This window comes from Corvus brachyrhynchos, unplaced genomic scaffold, assembly GCF_000691975.1.
Source record: "Corvus brachyrhynchos isolate BGI_N302 unplaced genomic scaffold, ASM69197v1 scaffold116, whole genome shotgun sequence".
NCBI classification, from domain to species: Eukaryota; Metazoa; Chordata; class Aves; order Passeriformes; family Corvidae; genus Corvus; species Corvus brachyrhynchos.
Window position 1 is genome coordinate 6078432 of NW_008240221.1, and position 25100 is coordinate 6103531.

The following is a 25100-nucleotide window of genomic DNA, read 5'->3' on the forward strand; positions in this document are numbered from 1 at the left end:
TTACACCCAAGTTACCTTAACATCTGTTTCTGTGGCTGAGATTGTCCCAGTCCTTAGCAGTTTTTCACCTATTGTCTACATATTGTTCCTGCTAGGTCCAGCCCAAAAAGCAAGTTTAGATAATGCCAACTAGATCAGACTCCATGTAGAACATTTCCCGAAGGAAAGATGATCCCCTTTTTTATTCTCTGTTGTGTTGAGGGGTCTAGGTTAAGGTTCTTTCTGCCTAGAGGTAGCTATGGAACCCCAATATGGAAAATTGCATTTTTGCTCAAGAGGTATAGGAAAGCTGTGTGAGGGAAACACTTGTTTCAGTAGGTTCTTTTTAAGTTCTTTCACCTCAGGTTGAATAGCAAAGTATTAATTGCAGCAAAAGAGACTGGATAGTGACAAAGGGGACTCAAAAATTACCTTGTAAGGAAAGCCACAGGAAGACAAAGGCTGACTCTCAGCTCTATAGAGGACCCTATAGAACATATGAATTCTGGGAGGGTAACTCAGTTCCAAATTCTGATGGCTCAAATGTCTATACGTGAACCAGTTTCTAAACTTCTGATGTAATCAGTAATGTTTAGAGAGAAATTTCAGTCATCCTGAAGCAGACACCTATCCCGGTAGGCCGAAGACCAATTTGGACTTTGCTGTATATAACACAATCTGAGCTAGCAAGATCACCTGTGTCCTATTCTGTATGTGCGGACTCTCAGGTGACTGCCCTGGTTTCTCTCACCTTGTAGTTAAAGAGAAGCTTACACCACTTCCTCTTCCTCATGCATTTGTAGAGACCAGCACAGTGTGCATGATCAGTGAACACCTACCCAACTAGGTCGGGAAGCAAAATAAGACACAAGCACCCTAGTTCATGGATCTCAAGGAGGCCTCAGCTGCAGTGAGTCTCAAAGTTGTTAGAATTTTGGGGGAAGTGAGAAACAGGTTAAAATTGAGAATAGTTCAGACTAGATCTTCTGCAGTTTCCATTGCTTGGGAGAGGAGAGGAGAAAAGGAATGAAGTCAGCTGACCAGAGCATGTAACACAGTCTGTTATGCAACCAGACTTTTCAAGTGCAATGCTCTGAGGTAAAAACCCATCAATATTAGATTTGCCTACACGTTTGTGTCCTAAGGAGATTTTTGTTATTTGGTCACATTTGCTGCATTTTACTGTTCCTTATAAAACCTTTAATCCTTGTATGAGATATTTTAAATTATAAATACTACATTTACAAGAGAATTATTCAATTTTGTTAAATAGTCCCAAAACCGTTTTAATTATTTTGCACATTCCTACAGCATCCTTCACCAATACATGCCATCCCAAAATAACTTAAGAAAATTTTTAAGATCTATCAGTATCTATTTATGATCTCTGATTTGCTTCTGATTGTATAACTATTTGCAGCAATCCCTCAAAACAAAGCTCCACTCCCCATTGCATCTTGCACTGTCACACATTCTTTCTTTAATGTATGTTGCCAGGTAAATACCTCTTCCTTATTAACAGAATGTATGTACCTCTTTTCTCATAAAAATTTGCTACCTAGGAAAGACACAAGGTAAATGATTAAGCTTGCTATATTGTAAAACTTTCTTTGTGTGTGTTTGGATGCATGTTTCATACTGTACACTGTAAAACAATATTCAGTGTGTGGTAAATGTATAACCTCTTATACACATACAGAATAGTAAAAAAGTTGATAAATAAAAAATAGGACTGTCCTCATAACATTTCCTAAAAAGCCAAGGCAAGGGCCTGTTTTATGCTCAGCTCTGCTTCACACTTGCTAGGCCTTCAATAGAAAGTACAATATCTGGACTAATGCCTTTAAACTCCTTTAATTCTCTCTGTAGAGGCAGAGAAGGAAAAAGTCACTGCCACAATAAAGCGCTTGGGGAAGTATCAACTGACATAATTTGGGGACAGTGTCTTAAGTCAGGGGTTTTGGCAGTATTAAAAACAAATATAAACCCTGGTAACAGTAATTTCATTCACAGGCTTAACCAAGGTACAGTCCAGTCCAGTTAACACAGAGTCTACTGCAAAACTACTCACTTTAGCTATCTGAACATCACTCAGGGAGACATTAAAATGCTTTTAGAAAGCTACCCAGGAGAACACCTGCAAGCTGCGGGAAGAAGGATCACCTGTTCCACTCTACTGAGAATGGAAGTCAGCATCTTTCAGTGTGAAACAACCCTTTCTTCAGATCAAAAGCAAAGCAGAAAGACAGTTATTTGTGTGGAACTAGCATCAGCACAGAGATAGAAGCAGCATGCTTGGAAGCATTTACACTGAAAAAAACCAAACCCAACCCACTTGAAAACAACCCTGAAATGGAGGCTTCTACAATGATTTCAATAGAGCCTTTGTAGTATTACAAAGGAAGAAGTAGACTTCAAGTATAAAATTGGGTTTAACACACAGAAAGTAATTTACTTCTTATTTTTGCTGTCTTCTGAACTACCCCCCTCCCTTTCTTTTTTTCAGTAATTCACATATTAAAAAAACTCTAGTGCTATTCATGCAGAGTGCAAAATGACACACATTTGAACCAGAAAGGGTGGGTCCTTTCCCAAGGGTCTTATATTAGAGAGTCACCCTTTTCTCCTCTAAAATCAAGCTGCCTCTGATGAGAAATGCTACAACAGGTTAAACAGCACATGAAGTTCCATAGAAGTGTTTATTAGGACGAGCTCATTCAAATCCTCACGGTACCTTACATAATATATAAGCTCTCACTGTAGATGTTTTCCCTGAAATAAAATTAGCTAAGGAAGCTAAAAATAGCTGGAGTCATTACGAGGCAGCGTAAGTTTTCAGGGACCTAACTTTTCTTCTCCTCAAACTAATATGTCCCCAGACCAGTCATTTGCCACCTGGTGACCTTTTTAGTACAAGAATTTGCATAAGACTAAATTTAAGTTCCTTAACTGTAAAATCATGACAAGTTTTAAGAGATCTCTATTCTCCTTCTTTGTGTTGGGGTGAAAGGTGATTTCTTGCTCAAAGAAAGAATAAGGTTAAAGAATGTTCTACAGTGGAAGATAAGAAATACCAGTAAAATTTAGCACTCTCATTTATTTTCCTTTCTTTTTTAAACCTATCTACTGGACTCTCCTGTACTTGAAGAGGAACAGAAGCAGATTATGACTACAAATTTATTTGTCTGCACAGGTTGAACTAACATTTACAAATTAAGCATCATAAACTTCCAAGATTTTAAGAATGCTTGACAAAATAAGACAGGAGAAGAATCTGTAGTTCTGTAAGAGGAACAGTCTAGCTTTTTGCAAGAACTTATAAACGTAGTTTCACATAGAACTGGTATAGAAATTAGGAGAATTATGTATAATGCATTTGCCAGGTGAGCAGCAAAGTACCCTGAAACAAAAAAAAATATTTAAAGTAGTTTAACAGATAAACTCTTAATTAAAAAGTGCTGATTCCAGTCACCTGTGAAAATGAAATACTGTCTTTAACATATGTTATGCAATATGTCAACAGTTGAAATGTGCTCTTTCTTCATCAGTTATTACAGTCAGGATATTTTTAACTGTCCCTAGTACCTGAGTGGCTAATGTTTAACTAATGATTTCACTCTGGGAGGTCCCAGATACTTCCAACAAAAGCTAGTAAAGGCAAGCTGTATTTCACATTTCAGCTTGGCCTCTCCTACTTAGCATCTAAAATCTCATTTGCAATATTTTCCAGTAAAGGTCTGTGCATTTTACATACATAAAAAATTATATAAATATACAACTCTGAATCATTATTTCACCAGCATAGTTGCACAAAACAAAACAAAACAAAGCAAAACCAAACCAAACCAATCAGCCCAGGTCTTAGTAATGTGTCTTCAAGGAAGCATTGATGGAACTGATCATCCCTAAAACCAAAGTTGTTCTAGATTGCTAATGCTTGCAAAATTTCTGCCATTTTTAGCTTCCCTTTTGAATATTCAAACTTTGGGGCAGATGTGACAAGGTAGAGGAAAAGGGAAATTTTTTTATATGATTATATTTTAAGGTTTTTTTTCAGTAATATGGAGATGTTTACTGTTCCTCCTAACTGTATAGTCAACTTACTACTTCCCTATGTTTTTGATGCCTTCAGTAAACTTAGACTTGGGCCCGTCTTTTTTCGAGGCTAGCACAGCAGTGTCTGTGCCCAACATAAACAGAAAAGTATTATGTAGAGCTCATGTCCATGCCTTCACTTTGTCTCCTTGTATGCAGGTACTCGACCTGTGGCTGAACTGCCTTTTTAGCACACAAATGAGGTGAAAATTTGTGCTTCTGCAACCCAAAGCAAAGTCTTTACTCTTCTGCTCAAGATATATTGAAGTAGTGAAAATAGCCCTCAGTGTCGTATGAACTGCAAGTTGTGCTCTCCTCAATAGCACCAGGGAGAACATTGTTTATTTCTTTCGTGGAGGGTATTTGAAAGCAGCTGCCTGTGCACTGCACCCTGTGCCATTGGCAGGTCACATGATGCTCTCACAGAGCTGTGGAGGGTACAAAAAGTGTAACACTTACACTAGCTCCAGTCAAGTTGTCCTCTAACTAGGTACCTGGTCCCAGGAGGTGGAGAATCCTGGTTGACCTGCCCTTGGCTGCAGCCAAACTGTTGGGACAGCACCAGAAAAAGAAAGCTTTCTAGAAAGAATGCCTGCTGTGTTGAGCCCAGTTGGGCAGCATCTAACGGTCCTGGACTGTAGTGGTGCAAGTGGCTCTAATGACTCTGTCACCTGAGAGCTCAGACAACCAGCTGTGGTGGTCAGCAACCCAAATTTAGCATGTAACTTTGCAGTTACGGTGAGAACTCATGATTCCCTTGTTCTGCCTTTTGCATGTTTTCTCCCAATTGGTTAATGTTTTCCTCTCACTGTTTTATGTATGAGGTTATGTATATTCATTTACCTTCTTTAATATGTATCAGTTCTAGAAAGTTCTTTGTTCCTCGACACCCCATTGGATCCTTCCCTAAATCCTGCCTATGTGTTGTTCCCATTGGTTCCCTTCCTGTCAACCCTGCCTACTTGACCCTATCCCATTGGCTGAGATCCCTTTCCCCACCTATTCTGTACCCAGTGTAAGATCCCTGGACCCTGCTACCTATTTGTCTCTTTGCCCCTGCCATTTTGCCACAATAAACTTGAGTGGAACACATATGGAGAGGCGCCTTTCTTTACTTCTCTGCCTTCGCCTGCGTGCCTGCTTAACAGCGACAGGAAGATACAGCCCCTTTGGTGAGGAGCTCTACCCCTTTTCATTGTGTGTTGGGCACTGAGTGCCGCCTTCCAGAGGGGTTTCAGTGTTGACCTCTGGGCTTCTTTGTGTTGGTATGTGAGGGGTAAAACCCCCTTCTGCCAGATCACAGCTGCAAAACTCCTCATGGGAACCCTTCAAGGTGGGGTGCTCTAAAGGATGTGCTGCCCAGTGTTGACTTTTGTTTCAAGTTGTTCAACATTTGGTTCCTATGGTTCTGTATTTTTTATTTTTGGATCTTGGGCCTCCTTTTTCTTCCTTGTAAGAAAGCTGTGTTCTTTCTACAAATCTCATTACAATAGATGTCAGGCTACTGCTTAGCCCTGCTCTTCATGCATAGACCTACTGCTAAGTGAATCCATGGACTGGGACTTGACATATTTCCAGGGAGTTCATCCAGGTGTACGTCAAGTCTACCATCTTCTCTGAATCATCTTTTCAAAGCTCAGATCCCCACAAATGATTCACAAACAGAAGAGACGTAAGAAGAGCTTTTAGCAAATTAGCTTATTAGTTCCATTCCTCCTCTTCCTAAGCTTTCAAGTTATCTGCCCAGATGGCTGTTCACTGAGTCACATTCCTCCCTCACCATTGTGTTTATCAACTATTTAGGCTGCAATGGAAAATCCTTTAAGCATGACCTTGTCTCCTGAGGCCCTAATTCAGCAACACATTCAAGTATGCATGAGCACGCTGCCTTATTCCATGAAATGCCATCCATTTTTCTGATAACTACCACACACCTAGAACAACCAGCTTGCTGAAATAGGACCACAGTACCTTCTGTATACACAAGTAATATTTTCAAGCCTAGCAAAAACAGAACCGTATAAAAGAATTTATGGTCAGGAAAGATACAATTTGCTGTTGTGGGAAATTATACAGCTAAGAAGCCACAGATTTATGAATGACTGCCTGTAATTAAATTTTATTCCCTTACTATAGACTTAGGCAGAGATGATTCAGTATCACTTCCAGTGATTACTGTAAGGTCATGGAAAACCAGAAGAGTTCTTTGAACAAATAAACCCAAACACAACCTAATCTAAATATTCCAGGAGATTTTCTGTTTCCAGGTTCAAATTTTTTGATTCAAATGGTAAAAGAGAGAAGGATAAAGCAAAACAATAGAAAATTAGCTTTGTTTTATCTATCTAAATCCATCTTGCAACTGTCCCAGAAACACAGCATTCAAACCAGAACGATTCTGGTGAAAATGCAGAGAACAAAATAAACTTGCATCAATGAACAGAGAATCTTCTTCATTTCTTGCTATCGGCAGGTTGAGACACACAGGGTAGTCCTGAAAAACACAGAAGTGCAGAACACTAGTAAATAATCCACAGAATTAAAAATTTTAAAAAAAATCAAAACAAAAATCCCAAAACAACAATATTATTCCTGGTAGATTAGAGTACTTAGAGATGCAATGATGAAGATGCGAGATGGAACATTTTACTACTGTAAGATCCAGATTTCTCTTTCACAAGGACAATGTTAATATCAGTGTGGCAAAACACCCTGGCAAAAAAAGGATGATTAAGCTTTTAACTAGAAGAAGAAAAATGTTAGCTGTGTATTTTAATTTTAAACACAGTTTCTCCTTTACATAGGTTTTACTCCATACGTAGTGAGGTAACTTAGGCTGTCTAAAGATGACAGATTTCTCATCATTGTGTGATGTTTCCAAGCAGGAGCAGACCTCTCATAGCCTCCTAAGAGTAATTCATAAGCTGTGGTATGCAGCAAAAAACCTATAAAAATAAACAATCTTCTGCTAGTTCTTTCATAAGAAATGCAGTTTTCTAAACCAAGAAACCTAAAGACTGTAATGAGTAGACACTCCTTGACTTTTTGTCTTTTATGTAAACTGTGTAGACATTAGTCCTCTCTCACATAGTATTTGACCTTGTTATCAAGCATCTGGTGGTTGGTAAAAATGGTTTCTTCAGGAAAAGTGTATTGACAGTACAACATCAGGTGTAGAACAGGAGTGGGAGCAAAGTGAAAATGTAGGTACCTGCACAGTGGGATAAACTCGATCCCTTTTAATAAAATACCCATTTTTCAGGCTCTACTTGCAGAATGAGATAAACAAAGTGAAGTCTGGTGAGGCAGTGGATAAAAATTCATCACAAGCTCTTAGTAAAATACAGTGGCAAGTATAATTAATAGAACTGTGTAATGTCCTGAATAATGAAAAGAGAAAGAACTAGGATTAGAAGCACAAGTACAGGAATGCATAACACATTTCTAGTGTCCCTGCTTCTTATCTGCATGAGATTGTGGAAACTTTCTCACTGTTCAAGTTAAAAAAACAAACAAACAGAAAATGCAAATCAAAACAATGATTAAACAACCATTGACACTTTTGTACAGGTGTGACCAACCCTGGTTTCAACTATGAAGTAAGCGTATATCACTTATATATCACATATATATCACTTGTCTATGTCTCAGCTGGCCTTGCTTTCTAAAAGAATGCAGACTAAAAATTAATCTGAATGCTGAAGAAAATATACAGGAGAGCCACAAAGGCAATGGCTACAGTGGTGAGAAATTCTGTACAACAGTAGTGGGTCGATCAATCAAAATAATTCTTACTAATGTCACTATCTCTGTGATAATCTGTTTAGGATTAAATTCAAGATTTCTTAAATGATCCTTAACTTTCATGTGATTTGAAAGTGTCTGAAGGATTAGTCTGAACCTGATGTCCCCTAAGAAGGTAGAATATATTTCATCTGCAACTGGAACAGATCTTCCACTTAAATTTCTTCATGGGTGATCTGGCACACATCACCAGTACTCTGTGAACCTATGGAGCAAGCACTGCTGATAGGGGGGCTGCCTTTAAAATGGCATGTTGCTCCATTTCATCCTAACCTGCTCAGCCAAAGTACTTCAAGTACAGAGCAACTTGCCTTATATAAAGATTTTGGCTAAGCTTTTCAAAAGGAAGACTGAAAGAAGACCAGACAAATTGTAAAAAGGATATTTTGTTCCATAAAGCTAAATAATTAAATATTCTTGAATCTGTTCAGCAAAAGGCTTGATTAAAACCAGAAACTCCTAGTTTAATCATGATTAATACCAATTTAAAATTAAATGCAGTCTTTTTTCATGATTGTCACTGTTGGAACAAATTATTTGATCCCTTTGTATTTAGCTCAAATAGCATTAGCCATCTGATATAGAAACCTGAAAACTTTGTCATGTTTAGAGGTACACGAGATGAAGTACTCTGCAGTCTCTGCATTTGATGCTGGATTTGACTGGACTCCTGAAGCAGCCGGGATGGGGTCTGTGGCTCAGACCCAGGAAGCCGTGACAGCTCCAGAGAGAGCGTCCTGCAAGGGACAGTCCCTCAGAGGTCTGCGGTGATCCCTCGGCCGCTGGGGTGCCTTCGCAGGAGGTGCCTGTCTCAGCAGGCTGTCAGCTCTTTAGTGATTCAGTGGGAGTGATTTCAGCTCTTGTCCTGCCAGGCAAACCCCAGGCTGGACCAGGAGGAGAGAGACGAGAGACCCATATAGCAGTTCCGTATGGGGCAGCTTTATTAGCCCGCACCCTGCCAAGGGGAAGCTAGCGATGACCTCTCTCTGATCCCACAGGGGCCGAGGGCTAGATCTAGGATACAGGGGTGGGTGTGAGAGGGTAAAAGCCAATGGGTTACAAAGGATCTGCATAGGTCTCCAAGAGGATCATGGGTCTGTGTCCTCTCTCGCCGTAGCTGCAAGGTGGCTGCCTTTTCCAGGGGGATTCTGCCGGGAGGTCGTACAGCCTCCCTATCTCAGCAGGCTTCCCTCCAGCGCAGAGGCTGGGCATACCCTACAGACCCCCTTTCACTGGCTGGAGCTAACCAAGCTCAATGTCCACACGATTCAAACTAAAGATATCCTGGAGGATGTAACTATGAAAGTCTTTATTTTATTTGGCCTATTAGAGTCCTAAAGGCTTGAAGTAGCCTGTTAGAGAAGGGAAGTCAGACCAGAAGATCTTTACTTGTTCTAACACTGGTCCTATTTACAAATGATCCACATGAAAAACTCTGCAAGTGACTGTAGTGACAGGGAAATCAGGAAAGATAAAAATTTTTCTGGAAGACAGAAAATAAAAGCCAATGACACCTTCTGCTTTAGACAGAGGCATCAGCACAATTAGCTCCTCTTCTGCAGGCATCATCTAAATATCCTTGAAAAGCCTTGTTCCTACATTTTATTTGCTTTATTTCAAGGAGAAGTTAAAGAGGGTTCAAACCCAACACAAGATTTAATTACTGAAAATGTTTGGGGTTTAGGTTTTTTTTTGTTTGTTTGTTTAGTTTGTTGGTTTTTTTTGGGGGGTGTTGTTTGTTTGTTTGGTTTTGTTTTTTGGTGGTGTTTTGTTGGTGTTTTTGTTGGTTTCATAAAAAAAAAAGGAATAAAGTAGCCGAAAGGAACCGTTTCAGGTGAAGTTGAAGCTTTCACAGTTACTCACATATCTTTAATGCAGGGTGTAACAAGGCCTTCAGCACCAACTCTCCAAGTACACTCCCTGCTGTGGCATTCTCACTGCCTCAAAATAGCTCACTGTGCAGTGCAGAGATACTAGTCTTTAATTAGAGACCAGAACAGTTTCAACATATGGGTCCAGATTCTATTCAAAGCAACTGTACTACAAGTGCACAATCCACCTTTTGTTGAGTTCAGCAGAAACATAACCTCCTGCCTTCAGTCTGGATATAATACAACCCTCCCAAAAAACAGTGGAAGTTGCAGTGGGGTGAATAATCACGACTCAGACTATTAACTAAAGTAACTGTTTAGTGAAGTTTGTAAAAACCCTTTCCTTCACCCCTTTGTAACCAGGCTGCCAGTCTGGAGCAAGGCCCAGAGGTTTGCCTTCTGTTCCTATAGGGTTTTCTGGACAGCAGTGCAGGAATTTAAAAAGAAAAAATCTGAAACAATAATAATGTTTTTGTGCATGTGCAATCACTATAAAAAAAGTTCATTTACAACAAAAGAAAAAAAGAAAGGGATCTGCATAACTTTAGGATGAAGTAGTGTGGTGTAAGCTTGAAATGTCATTGGACTTCAGTTGTAGTTAGGTCAAGGGTGGACTTGCCAAGAAGAGAGAAGCTCTTCCTACTGCAAGATGCCTGTAAGGTCCAGGCTCTGACCTATATCCCCCCACTTCCTCCTTCTACCCCACCTCCTCTCCCCAGACTGCCACCTCAAATTAAAGTTTTTAAGGAAAAGCAAACCAAATTGCCTTTGCTTTGGTTTTCTCTACAAATGCCAAGTTGCAGGGTGGCTGTTTTATTTTATGTCTGGCAGTCCCATCAATTGACCTAACGGCCTTGGTCAGGACATGGTGAACTGACACACAGTGTGATGCTCCAAAAAGGCTGCAGGCAAGAGCACACAGTGACCGCCTGCCCAACAGTTGTGATTAAGGTGGTTGGGAATGTAGCACATACCAAGGTTTTATTTGAAAAAGACATGACAAACTCACTAAAAAAGATTTGTGTGTTTATTTCCAATTTGACAAGTAAAGGTAAAGCAGTTTACAGCTTTGAAAATTCCCAACAGTCTTCATAGAGCAACTGTGAAGACATTAAAAGCTCCTTCAAACTGGGATGATAGCAGTAAATGAAGGTCTTCTCTTTGCTAGTTGTGGTTGCTAAAGAGATAGTTCTCTGAGAATGATAAGTATCCGTCCAGATTAATGAGGTATTTTAGGATGTCATTATTACATGGCAGGAAATAAAGTGTGCTGAAGACTGCATGAAGAGAAAAAGCTTTTCTCCTGAACAGCAAGTGCAGTATCCAAATCTATCAGGAATGCTACAACTAGTGGTCTAAACAGAAATTTCATAGAAAATATGATTTAATGGGTTACTTCATTATTCATATTTCTAGTAACGAGTATTGGCTTTGCCTTCTAGACATCCTACCAAAACCTGGTAAGTTGTTACTGGCACAGTGTATGAGCTGTTGTTCCAGGTCTGGCCCAGATCAGCAGGAGGGTGTGTGGTCAAGACATTCTGTTATTCGATGTCATCTTATGCCGCAGCCAGAGGAAGGGTGAAAGGACTCCTTGTAACTTCGGAGAAGGGGCATGGTTTCCACTTGGGAATAGGAGTGGTGGATGGAGCTGACAGAGTAGGTGCCACCAGCTGTGGCCACGTTCTGTCATGTCTGGTCAGGCTCAGTGACCATTTTGCATGTAAATTACCCTCTTTTTTTCTTGTACACTTTTGTTATCAATATTGCTGCTATTACTGTTAATTTTCTTACCTTGTTGCTGTTTCCAGTAAATTGTTCCTATCTCAACCCGTAATTTACACCTTTCCATGTCTCCAATTCTCAAGTCCAGACCCAGAGTGGGAAGGGGAAGGAGAAAGCAGGGGGAGCAAGTGGGTGGTGTGTGGTTTTGGAGAGTTTGGAAGGGGGGATCACTAAACTGGGGAGTGCCATTCCTAAACTGTGACACCTGTTCCATGAAAAACCTTAAATAGATCAGTGTATATAAAAGTTTTCCATGGTAAAATGCAGCCTTCACAAATTGTCCTAAATTCAGTCTAACCTTTGGATAATAAGGCATGTCCCTTTAATCTCGCTTTTTGTCTTATATCTGCTGTATTACTTAAAGATAGTTTTCAGAGAATGCTTACCATAACCAAAAAAAAAAAAAGGCAAAGAATGCCCAAACAATCATCTACACAGCAGAAAATCAATTCAATTCAAGCCTGATAAAAATTTATCTATGCAACAAATGAGTTTATGATGCTCATTGTGCTTTCACAAGAAAAAATTCTTCACCTGGAGAAGAGTCTTTCCCCCTACTGAAAAGCCAAGATTAGAGAACAGCTATTACATGAGAGAATTAAGTGAGAAGAGCAGCCTACTATAAAAGTGAGACAAAAAGACAAAGAGCCACAGCAATTTTGCAAGGGGGATTTTGTTAGTAACTTAAGAGATGATGACTTCAACATCAGCTTAAAATGATTTACTGTATCTGCATCAATCTTTTCCTATGATAAAAGCCTCCATGCAATTAAAACAAAGTCATGTTTCTGGAAAACCTTGTAAGGTAAAAAAGGCAGAAGATTTTCCTTGCTTGTGGTGATTACCCAGTGAATACACTCAAAGCATCCGAAATGAGAGCCTGCATTTTTCAGCTGTGTTTGTGTTTGTTCAGATACTCATCTGTTCCCTTGTGGTGAAAACACAGAATGTACAGTAATATGTAATGTCATCCTTTAGCCACAATAGTCGTGGCTCGTGCCCAAATAAAGTGTTTCCTTTTGCAAAAGAGACAGCATTCATTTTCTGTACCCCACCTAGTTATTAAATGAATGGTCATCAGGTTTAAGCATCAATTTATCAAGCCTGCTTATCCAAAAGGCACTGCAGGCAGCACAGTGCAGCTGTCTACACTGTGATCCATCAGTACTGGATCACTCAGCCCAGGACATTTCCATCACTTCTATACATGGGGCACGGAGACCCCATTTGTCACTTCGAGCATTTGTGACTATACAGTGGTTGGACTAGGAAGAAGACTTGAGAAGATCAAATTTGACTTGACAAGCTCAGGATGAGATTTAGACTGAAAAGTTCACCCTTATACTGAAAAGTGACTACCCATGGGATATTCTGAGGGGAGTTTCTGTTTTTTTGTTTAAAATATATAATCCTTAACCTCAAGTGAGCTTTGGCTAATTTGACAAACTAAAAGCAACTCTGATATCAGATACTCCTAAAACGTTTGCTCAGAAAGCGAAAAATCCTACTAGTTCTTTATATGGCATATAGAAACATAAAACACAGGTCAGAAGGTGACATGGACATACAAGTGCCCATGATGCTGGGAGAGCCACTGCAGCATGCACTGCAGAGTGCCTTGGAATCACAGAACCAGAATGGTTAATGTTGGAAAGGACCTTAAAGATTATCTAGTTACAACCCCCCTGCCATTGGCAGGGACATCTTCCTCAAAATCCCATTGAACTTTGTCTTGAACACTTCCAGGGATGGGGTATATCCAGAATTTCTCTGGAGAAACTGTTCCACTCTCTGACTAAAGAACTTCTTTCTAACATCTTCATTAGTCAAGGCACCAACCCACTTGGTTGGATGAGTGCTTTGCAGTGCAGCCAGGTGGCATTTATGCCGTGCATGAGTGTTACAGTCTACCTGACAATTAAGCCATGGAGTGCATAGAAAGAGGGGAACAAAATGTAGCACAGAGCAGTTACTCCCATATTTTGCTATTATCACAAATTTAGTAATTTGCTCTTGAAGCTCAGGTTTCCAAATTTTGGAAGTTTTCTATGTTAAAGTTCAAATTTTAATGAATATAAGCAATGAAGCAATTTAACTGTAAGGGCTGTATTTGATTTAATAATGTGAGATATCCTCTTCACAGTGCAGAATGCTACTAGGTTTTTAATCTAACGTAAGATTTTTTTTCCACTAAAGTGAAATAATGGAAATCTTAGGAGCATATAATCCGCTTTCAAAGAACCCTCCAAGTCTTTGTAAGTTTCTCTCAACTGAACCATCTATGGTTCACCCGTCATTGGTTTGTTCCTGCTGTGAGTGTTTACTGTTTCTATAACTGAGCTGCCATGCACGCCTGCATACATTTATATATGCACATACACGCACCTGCCTCCTCTGATTTTATTAATGCAGCTGTGCACGAGCACGTAAAGAGCTATGCCAGGCACAGCATTCGGGAGCACTGTCAAACACACTGGCTAATGGAGACTGCAGCATATGGTGTGTTAATTGTCTCACACTGGAGCTGAGATGAGCAAGTGATTAGGAAACACATTGAAGCTGACAGTAATGTATCAGTTCTGGTATCCCAAACTATGTGGCTCCTTAGCTGGGAATCACAGATAACCTGGAAATGGAAAAGATGCTGAAGCTGTCCTTATCTGGAGGCAGCTCAGACATGCAGAACTTCAGTGTAATCACACGTAGACCTTAATCTCTTCTTTAACTTTTAAATGACCCAGAAATTTCTGGTTACTTTCTAGAATTTGAAAAGTAAATGTGCTAGATTAAAAACAGCAGTAATAGCTAAGAAAATATGTTGGAGATGGGGTTTAGCTTCTCTCACTAACTAATCCATGTTATTCCTCAAACTGTTTTCCTCTTTACCTCCACTACTACTCTTCTCATCCAGCCCAGAGAGGAACGGATCAGTACTAATAACACTGTAACCTCTACAATCTCCCCAGTTATCTTTCAGTTCTCATTGGATTAATGTATAGATAAAATATAGCAGTATATAGTTAAATCCTCTGTAACAGTCACAGAGAGGCTTTTCAGCCACCAAAGGGAAAGGTAAATCTAACAGCATCCCATTCAGAAGCTCTGTACTTCTAATTCAGACGTACTGAGAGTGGGGGTGAATCAACAATAAAAACAATTTGGAAGCAATAGTTCAGCATGTCAGAACACTGTCTGGTATGCCACTTGCTGTAAATAAAGAGTTTAGCAGCTCTCACTCCAAGAACTGAAACACTATGTCCAATTATTAAAACAAGTGTTTTGCATAGACATTTCAAATAATGGATGTGCTTTTTGTAATTGCTTTGCCTAGTCAGTGGAATGCTGTCATCACTTTTGGCCGCTGGTGCATAAATTTACAAACATCATGCAAATGCACGATTTGTAATAAAACTGACTAATGAACTTTAAAGGCCAATTATTTCTACATGTCTGCTGGCTCACAGTAATCATGCATCATTCAGATTTACACTTACATACTTGCTGTAGTGCAATTTTAATCACTTGTTAATGTATGGTTTATAATAAGCATCACAAGCAAGCAAGATGGAAAATGGTTTCTCAGACTTTGAACGTCTGATACTTCCAAGATGGGGGTAAAAAGCAAAATAGAACTTGGAGGTTCTTTCAAAAAAAAACATACCACAATTCAAATTATATATCGCTCCCAAAATTAAAGTGCCAAGGACTAGCCACAATATCATCTCCTGCAGGACTCCAGTGTGTACCCGTGCCCTGGTCTCCGGGGCAAGCTGGGACACTGCTTGAGGGGCTCCTCCTCTGGTGGGGCTGTGCAACATCTATACCTGTGTAAGGATGCAGACTGTTTAGCAGATTTCACAAATGGACAGACCACAGACTCTTGTGAGAGGATGTATGACGAATTCACAGGGCCCTTGCTTTTTACAAACAGGTTTTCGAAGTATCTTAACCTGGCATCTTTTTATTTAATTTTTTTTCCTGATGCAGCTCCTACAAAGAGGTTTCAGGCAGGTAGATTGATGGTCTGTTGGCACATTTCTGCAGCCAGCTATTCTTTTTATGTATTGACTTTTCTTGCTTCTCTTTGTGCTTCCTTAACCAAATCAGCATAATCCTAGTTGTTGTGATAAAAAAGGGTTATGATAATTAAACGCAATTATCATCAGGAGCTAAAGGCTTTCTGCTGACCAGAAAAAGATGTCTGAGAATCAAAGTCAGTTCCCTGTTCTCCCTGGTCTCAGACTGGGGGATATGTGCTGGCCAGACTGGAATTACTGTCAATGATTTACCACCAGCAGAGGGGTGGAGTGAACCCCCTGAGGGCTGCTTCTGACTCTGTCACTGACCTTGGATTGGTCCCTTGACTTCTCTACACTTCATCTTACCTATTGCAAGGCTTAACTGTCTAGAGTAGAGATTTAGAAGTTTAATTAAGCTCTGCAAAAATGTTTAAATCCCTTAATATTAGACTGTTCTTTTTTTTTCTTTCTTTTTTAATGTCCCCTGCACTGAAAACAAGTAAAAGATGTAAACAAACACCTATAAGAAAGCTGTTGTGGTGCTCACGTCACTCAGCATTCACTATCTCTCTGCCAGAAATGAGAGTGCAGACCCACCCCTGCTGAGGATGCTGTTTCTGCAGTGAGTGGGGCAGCGGTGAGAGCTTGTCACCTATCTGGTGCTGCATGTAGTGACACTGAAGCCCCCAGGAAATTCTTCAGGAGAACAGTTTGTTAATGTCACCACTAAAAACTCTCATTAGAAAAATCACTGCTAAAAGTAAATGCCTTCTGTCTTTATACCCCTCTTCCTGTCTCCTCAGAGCCTGGTATTTCCACTGGGAGCCAGGGAAGTGCAAGAATCTGTCATATTGTCATAACAGAAAGAATTAGAAGAAGCTGCTAGCTCTTGGAGCATTTCTCTTTTTTTTTCATCTTTTACCTCATAAGGAAAATGATAAAATTTCACCTCAGGAAAGAGAGGAAGTTAGGAATTCAAGGGTGGAAAGATATGAGGATAAATGTCAAAGGTTCATTAGAAACCAGTGCTAGGAGAATAAGCTAGAAAAGAATTCAGGTGGAAAAGCAATTGAGCCTTTTCAGAAAGCCCCAGGCAAATGGAAAAACCCTCAGTAATACACGTATGATCAAGGGACACTTCATTAAATCAGTTTTTATGTGATTCATTGGGAATCAAACTGTGCCAGTCCTTGCACAGGCAATTGCACTGGTGCAACAAGGAGAGTTTTAGGGAGGTGAGGATGGAGGGACATTGCAGATAGGTAAACCTGCTCGGGGTAGCAAGGTCAGGCTGGGGTCCTCTAAACCCAATGCCTGCTTCTGAAACCTTTCATCTTCCAGCCCACTGGGCAAATTCTCTCTTCGCAAAACTCATTCCTCTCCAATTTTATTCAGTATCAATGCAAAGCCACTCAAGGAGTCTGAGTGACACTTCAAATTAAAATACCAGCAGTGCCTTGACAACCAACAGCCCTGTATTTCCTTACGTCTAATCACAGCAGAACTGTCTTACAGTATGCTGCTCATAGCTTCAGCATCCTGAGAAAATGCTGATGGAGTAGGCCTCAGGCAAGTGAGAGGTTTGAGCAAGTAAGAACAGGAAACTTTTGAGAACTTTATTCCCTGTGACCTTATTTTCTATTGATCTCTCCAAGCCACAGTTTTCAGTTCTTTCTGGGCATAAATTCAGTTTTTGAAGGGTAACACTGTTCCTGCTACTGCAGGAATGGTCTCTCCAGATTGCTAGCTTCTCCGAATCTCACTGGAAAAGTTAAACATCACTGCTTTAATCCTTTCAAGGTCTTCATCCAAACACTGCATAACGGTGGAATCAACAAAGTCCAAAATAAAACACAATGCATAAACCAACAGCTATTTTTCCCAAGGGGCAGGTGATTTCCTTCCTCACCAGATCTTCCTGTTTCTAGTAGTTACTTCCCACTTTTTTCTAGGCTCAGTTTTATTAAGTAAGATAAATATCAGCTCACCTATTTAACTGCTCCTTTCCCTCAGATCTTTTCTCCATGAGCTTTCCGCAGATGAACAGCAGGGTCTTAAAGACACCCAGCCTTGTGTTTGTGTGTTAATCTACTTAGGCGTGGTCTACATCTACATTTAAAGAGACTTCAGAGAAGGCTTGTTGATGCTAAGAAAAGGCAGCACACTACTCCATTATAGGTCCTACATCTGGCTAACAGGTGATGCCTTGCTCTGACCTGCTGGAAGTTGTTCCTGTGCTTGTGATGCTGTGGTGTGTCCTCTTGTTGGACTTGCCAGAAGGCTTGTCCTCAAGAAAGCACCCAAGAGGACATCCAGTTACTACAGATATGTTTTAAGACCAAAAACAATCCTTGAGACATGGGATATTCAGCAAAAGAAATTGCAAGACTCAAAATTAAGTGTTCTCTCTAGCTTACTGGAGAAGAGCTCCTTCTCTCCAGTCTTTGCTCCATCCATCAATTTCTGTTAGTTTCCAAAGTTGCAATAAATTACCCAGTGCCTTCCTGGCCCATAGGAATGGGTTCTCTCTGTCACCCCTGCAGTGAAGACATGCAGGAAATGCAACAGGCATTTCCTGTTGCACTGCAGGCAGGTCAAAGGACAGGGACATTCCCCATTGCTGCAGGCTTCTCCCTGCTGACCAGGTTCGGATGCCTTTGGTTAACCCAGTCCCTATTGCAGAGGTTTCACCTTCCCCAGAACAAACATCCAGGACACAGAAGGAAGGCAGTTTCTTGCTTGCTGCCCAGCCACAGCCCTATAGCTGAACCAACATATAGTCATGAATGCAAGCAGGCAAATATAAGTGCTGCCATCCATCTGTAAACCACAATTACAATTTAATTTACTAAGGAAATAAACTGACGAAAAAGCAGTTCCTAATGGTTTGGAAGTGTGCAGTCCTGCAGCAGTGGAGGCTGATGGTTGCCTGACGTTACTTTGCTCCAGAGCAGCTCCCTGGGGAACATGACAGCGCAGTGATGCTCCCAGATCCAGTGCTCAAAACAACACTATTATTTCTCCTCTTTTTCCATGTCTTACACAAAGGCATGACTTGGAGGATCCCTTAGTTGTGCAGGCAGAAGCAGCACCAATAATAAATGAATGATATTAACAATTCTGCCAGCTCTAATGGGGGATTCAGTATCTCTCTTTTTTCACCTCCAGAGAATCCAGATTCTGGGGCAATAAATCCCATAAACCCTGTCCTAAAGAATCAAACTAAGCAAACCAAATAGCCAGAAGAACTAACTGAGAGAAAAAACAAGTAAAACTTCTATATAACCAGTGTATAAAATGCTCTAGTAAAGAACACCTGCTTATTACTCTTACTGAGCTCAGCTTTATACAAATGAAATAATCTTTTTTTTCCTTTCTTTTTTTTTTCTTTTTTTAAATATTCTTTCATTTCTTATGTTTGCACTGGTTATATACTGTTTATGATTTATGCTGTCTCTGTTACATATTTGGAGCCCAATTCTCATACCTTACATAATGTCCAACTTTCCACCAGGGATCCATTATGGTTTGGAGTAATCCTTCTCCCAACACACAGTTATACCGCGGCCTCCCAGTGGCAATAACAAGCCAAGGCAGCACACAGACTACTTCCACTAACCACTGTTTGTGCGACTCACAACTGCAGTAGCACTAACTTTTTCTCCATTACTATTTGAAAATACATCCTTTTCCTCAGTGCTATCAACAGAACTGAACATAAATTTAAGAAGTGCCAACAGCATGCCAGCAGCTTCTGCTTTTTAGCAGAAATGAGAATGATGCTTCTGATGTCACATTTTCTTTTACTTCAGGAAACAGTTTTTAAGTAAATTTTGGCATTCAGAAACATTATAAAGACATGAAAGAACATAAATGGTTTACATTTGCTTCTTATTAAAGTAGACATTTTCCTGTTGCCCTGTGAGGAGACTTAGTTTGCTATTTTGCTCAGTGGCTTTCTTTTAAAAGGTTCACTCATTTAAGTTTCTGAATAAAAGTATTTAACAAACCCAAACCCACATCTTTGTTCTCAGGAAGGTACCATAGAGCATGTCAACCTCCCAAATGTGTGAACAGCTCCTCTGTTTTTGTGACTGTTAACACCTTGGTCTTACATTTGGACATTAATTCATGGGAGCTGCTAAAAATAAGTGTAAAATTTTATTTTACCTTTCCTTTTAAAAAAGTAATACCCAGAGCCACAGTAACATACATTTCAATAGAAACCCTTATAGGCCATTCACTTTCCCCTTAAATAGCAGCTTTCCAGTTCTTTCTTGCACAAGTGTTTGTTTAATTGAGAGTTTGTATCAATCTTGCAATGAAAAATAATGTGTTTGGGTACTATAAAACTTACAGAGGGATTCAAGAAGTACTTCTGCCAGCCTTGCTTAGAACTTGGAGCATATCAACAAGGTACTCTCTGGACTGAGCCACACTGTTCTGCCCAGATCTACCCCTTTAGACTTTAATGACTGCTAGGGAGAAAGGAAGAATAAGGAAACAGCCCTTGAAGTTTTTCTAAAATATGAATCTCAAAATTTGCTGTTGTTTATTTAGTGAGACTGGTAGAATGATGCTTTGCACATGCAGCCTCCATAGGATGCACTGGCAGCACATCAGGGATACCTACATACAGCTGAACTGAGTAGAAAAACAACTCCCTATCTGTCCCAAACTTGTACTTTTTACATTGTTTTTTATAAATGTCCTGGTTTAGACTGGACCAAAACCCACTTCTGCAAATTTTTTCCTCAACGGAGTAATTCCCATGTTGGCAAATATTTCAATTTTCTGGGACGCAGAAGCTTAACTTCAAATTTCCCTTTGGATTTGGTGAATTTGTTCTGAATGCTCTTTACACTGGCTAACCACGTTCAGGAGTCTCACTCCCCAAAATTTCATCCAGAAATACCATCCCAAAACTGGCACATAACTGCTGACTTGCATCACTATTGCTACATTTTTGAGGAGCGTTTCAATGTCACTGAATTATTTATTAAGAGAATTGGTTTTAAAAACAGTTGCTGGCAAATGTACAGGTCTGGTCATACACACTCAGCCATGAATGAATAACCCTGTTCAAGATCATCCAAGCTCAGGGAAACCTCTTTTTCCACACAAGGACATACCAGTGCAGCACAGTCCCCTTCCCAACTGGCAAGCTTATTTTAGGTCTTCTCAATTGGCCAGGCTGCCCCTGGACCCTGCAGTTTCCTTACCTAAACCCTAAACCTCTGCTTCTTATCCCCATTTCAATATCTCTTGTCAGGAGAGCACTTTTGCTTTAACTTTTTGCTTTTTGCAGGCTCAGCTATGATCTGTTCTTTGACAAGCCCTCCAGACTTCGTAAAGATAGCAGCTCCACGTTATGTTTTTTGGATAGACTACTGGTACTTATTGTAATAGAGAGAAGCTCCAAATTTTGAAGTGAGATCTCTTGGATAACTTGGATTTCTTCTTATGTATATAATTTTTAAAGAAGAGACCAGAAAGTGGAGGCTTTAGGAAATTTTATTCAACATTGCATTATAAATCTATATATAAAGCAAGTCTGTGCAGCAGGCAGGAAATTCCTCCTCGGAGATCATATTTCCCTTGCTCAGAATTGCTCCACAGAGCCAGCGAGGGAGCTTCAACTACGCCTGCCCATGCTTCAGGTAAGCAAGGAGTGTGCCAGCAAATACGGACCCGGAGAGGGCAGGATGGAGCTCGTGGCCTCAGGAATCCTGCACTGGCGGTGGCTGTGACATTCAGAGCTGCTGGATGCAGCTCACTGCCCTCCAGTGGGGTCTGCCCACTGACCCCATCCCATCACACGTGCTCGCTCTTCCTACAACAGTTTCTTGTTAAAATCAACTGCACAAAGTTGCAGCTGGACTTTTTACAGTCTTATGAAAAAAAGGAAGAAAGGGGTCAGCCTATTGATTTTCACATGATCCTGATCATTTAAGAGGAGTGGTAGGAGGTTTATTTCTCTCCCCTCTTTTTAAAGTTCAGTCTTAAATTACTCTTCCAGTAAGTTTGTTTTGGTTCTCTTCTCAAGGTGAGATACCACAGTAAATTTCCACTCTAAAAGGCTTATAGTACATGAAGTACAGTGGTGTACTGTGCAGACCTCTGCCGAGCATAGCCAACTTACAGCAATGAACTCTTTTGCCTTGGCAAATTCTGCATCTTTATAGGAGAAATACTATCAGGACGTAGTAAAGGCATGGGATTTAAAAAAAAAACTGAGAGTGAGAAAGAGGGTTGAATGCTAGCAAAATACTTGCAGTGTGAATTGTTGAAAGTCAGCTAATTTAAATGTATTTATTTTCTGTATGAGAGCAAATATCATAGCCTTTGAGATCAATACTGAGTGAAATGAGGCACTAGTCATGGTGCTCTGGCATGGCACTTTGCTTGTGTCCCCACTCCAATCACAAAACAGAGATGTCTTAGTCTTAGCTTTTGTGTTTAGTCATGACCTAGCTGGACCTCCATGGGCTTCCCTGTTAACTGATTTTATATCCTTCTCTGGCTGGCTTTGCAGGAGTGACTGGCTTAGGGAAGGGGATGGACAGGGGAAGGGAAGGAGAAGGGGAAAGAAAAGAAGAAAGAAAAAAAGAAAAAGAAAAAGAGAAAAAGAAAAAGAAAAAGAAAAAGAAGAAAAAAGGAAAAAGAAAAAGGAAAAAGAGAAAAAGAAAAAGGAAAAAGAAAAAGAGAAAAAGAAAAAGAAAAAAAGAAGAAAAAGAGAAAAGAGAAAGAAAAAAGAAAAAGAGAAAAAGAAAAAAGGAAATAAAACATAAACATTTAAAATTATCAGATACCAGATAGGTATACAAAGGAAAAAGCATTTCTGAGACTGTCCATTTTAATGTGCCCCTATGTTTTGTTGGGTTGTTTAATTTTCTGAAGTTCATTTTTAACCTTCTGTTTTTATTCATGCTCGGATGCTGCACAAACAATGAAATCTTAGGCAGCTACTCAAAAATCTAACAAAAATATAATAACAATCCAAACTAACAATGGCTAATAAAAATTAAGTCATACTCAACTGCCCAAATTCAGTTTGATTATGCCAGTGTGATATTTTGCTTTTAAACTAACACAGCTAAATAATATTTAGCTTGGTACTTTTGAAAGTCCTTTGTGATACCCTCTTAAAATGGAAAATCAGTGGAAAAAAATGAATTAATGAAAAAATTAACTTAAAAAGAATTGTATGTGAGGTAGAGGTAGGGGCTTAATTTATTAGAAAAGAAAAACACAAAGGCCTGGAACCTGTTGTCCTACTGGCTAGAACATCGAACTCTACAAGGACCAATTAAAGTTATGTCATCAATATGCAAATACAGGAATCAACTCAGGCAGGTCAGAGGCTGGAGGGATAAGATCCTGAAGCATTGTGTATGAGTTATTCCCATTTGTTGTCTGAAGCTGAGTGACACACTTCAACCTTCATGGACAAAACTAAAACTGTTTTGCCTCTAGCTCACCATTTTCTGAAAACACAGTTTGTTTTGCACAATCATATTGACAAACAGCCAGACCTGTTTGCAGAGGACCAGGACCTCTCCAGTGTGGAGTAGTTTCTTCCACTAATAATTTCTCTGAGGGGAAAAAGAGAGCTCATACACAATGTACAGATGAGATTGTGTTTCCCTGTCTCTCCAGCACTTGTAATCAAGCTTCCAGTCCTTCCTGTTCTGAAGAGAGCAATTTGATGCAGCTGTGCTGTTGGAATGCAGTGATGTAAATCTGAGCTTGCTTGGCTACTTTGGCCTTTAGGCATAACTGAACTGCACTTTGCTTCTCCAGACCAATGTTGGCTTTTACGTGAGCAATTCCTGATGAAGGCTCAATTACTAGGCTTTTCTGAGATTACTAAGCTATTCAGAAGAAAAAACTCCCCAAATTTGCTGTTCCGCTTCTTTCCTCACACAGCAGGAGCCTGCTCCTCTGAAACCAAGATTAATAGGGAAAGCTTGGTGTGGATGTCAAAACAAAAATATTATTGACAAATGTTTGCTATGCAAAAGATATGTAGCAGACTGCACATGGCATAAAGCACTAACCTTGATTCTTATTACAAATTCATGGAAGGAAACAAAACATATAGTTGTGTATAGGAACAGAACTGTATTTACATATCAGTCTGGATCTGTTAGGCACCTAATGGGGTATCAGTGGCCTCAGCCAGAGCTGACAAGAGGTGAGGGAACTCCTTTAGAGTGCAGCATTGGTCAGAGGACTTCCAGAGAACCCTTTCACTCCTCCTTCCCTGTGCCAATAACTCATATCGTACAGAACTGAAGAAGGAGATTACTTAGTGACAGAGAAAAGGAGTAACTTTAAACATGACTGACAGGAGAAGCCCGAGACCTGACCTGTGTTTTCTGGCTCCTGAAAACTAACTCTCCTGCCTGCAGCACAGCTTCTGACTTGATTTGGCATCCAAAGAAAAATTCTTCTCAGAAGGTGGGCATACAGTTTTAAAATTCATCCTGAGTGTATTTAGGGTTTTCAAATCTCTAGGTATGGTTTCAGTGCTAGGGGTTTCTTTAAAGCTTTTAGGCCAACATTCAGATTGATTACATTAAAACACAGCTATATCTGATTTATATTTTTTATGAGTTCTCTCTCTTGTACCTCCAGCTAAAGCATAAACTTCACAAAAATGCTGTGTTCAGCATTCAATAAACTTTAAATTGTTTGTCTGTTTCTAGTGCTGAAATCCCTCACTCCAGCCGTGTCCATGACACTCACTGGGTTGGTATGGGTTAAATCCTTCAGGAGCTTGCAGAGCTCGGGCAGACAACCCATGGCACTGCCCCGTCACATTTCATCGCCTGATCTTGGTGCTTGAGGCTGAGAAGCTGAGAAAGCCACTCCTCACTCAGATTTCCAAGGGACAGGCTCCATTCAGAGGTCTGATCAAGAATTTTAAGAAGACAGTTCCTGTTGGGGTCCCTCCCCTACCGTGTAGCCCTGGGAGAGGGGCCCTGAGGGCACAGACACGGGGCTTCCCTGCCCCTGCTCAGCCTCGTTCCCATTGGTTGGTTTGTGTTCCCTGCGCGGGCAGAAGGACCCTTGGTCCCGTGACTGGAACAGTTCCTCGGCAGAGCTCCGGCCATGCGGCTGGAGAAATAAACATCTCTGAAACAGCTATCAAGAATCTGTCTGTCCATATATATTTCCTTTCCACGGGACTCCTGGTTTGATATATGCGTGTTGCAGGATCCCCACTGCAACAAGTTCCAGGCCAGTGCCTGGGGAACTGGTTCCTGGCTGGCATGGTATGGGCTACAGTTGCTTTTCTTGCAAATGAGTGGAGCCTCCAGCTTTGGAATCTTTTGGCTGGAGCAGGAGAGGAAATTCACCTTCCTTTTTCTTGCCTTAATTTTCTGCGGTTTTGATTTATTTATTTTTATGTGAGGGGTATTGTGCAATGTTGAGCAATACCTTCCTAGCTATGTCACTGTTCTTGCCAGTTGACATTATTAAGGCTGCTGCTAATTTCTTCCCTCTGTCTTGCATTTCTGTCTCTTTGTGAGGTGAGGTG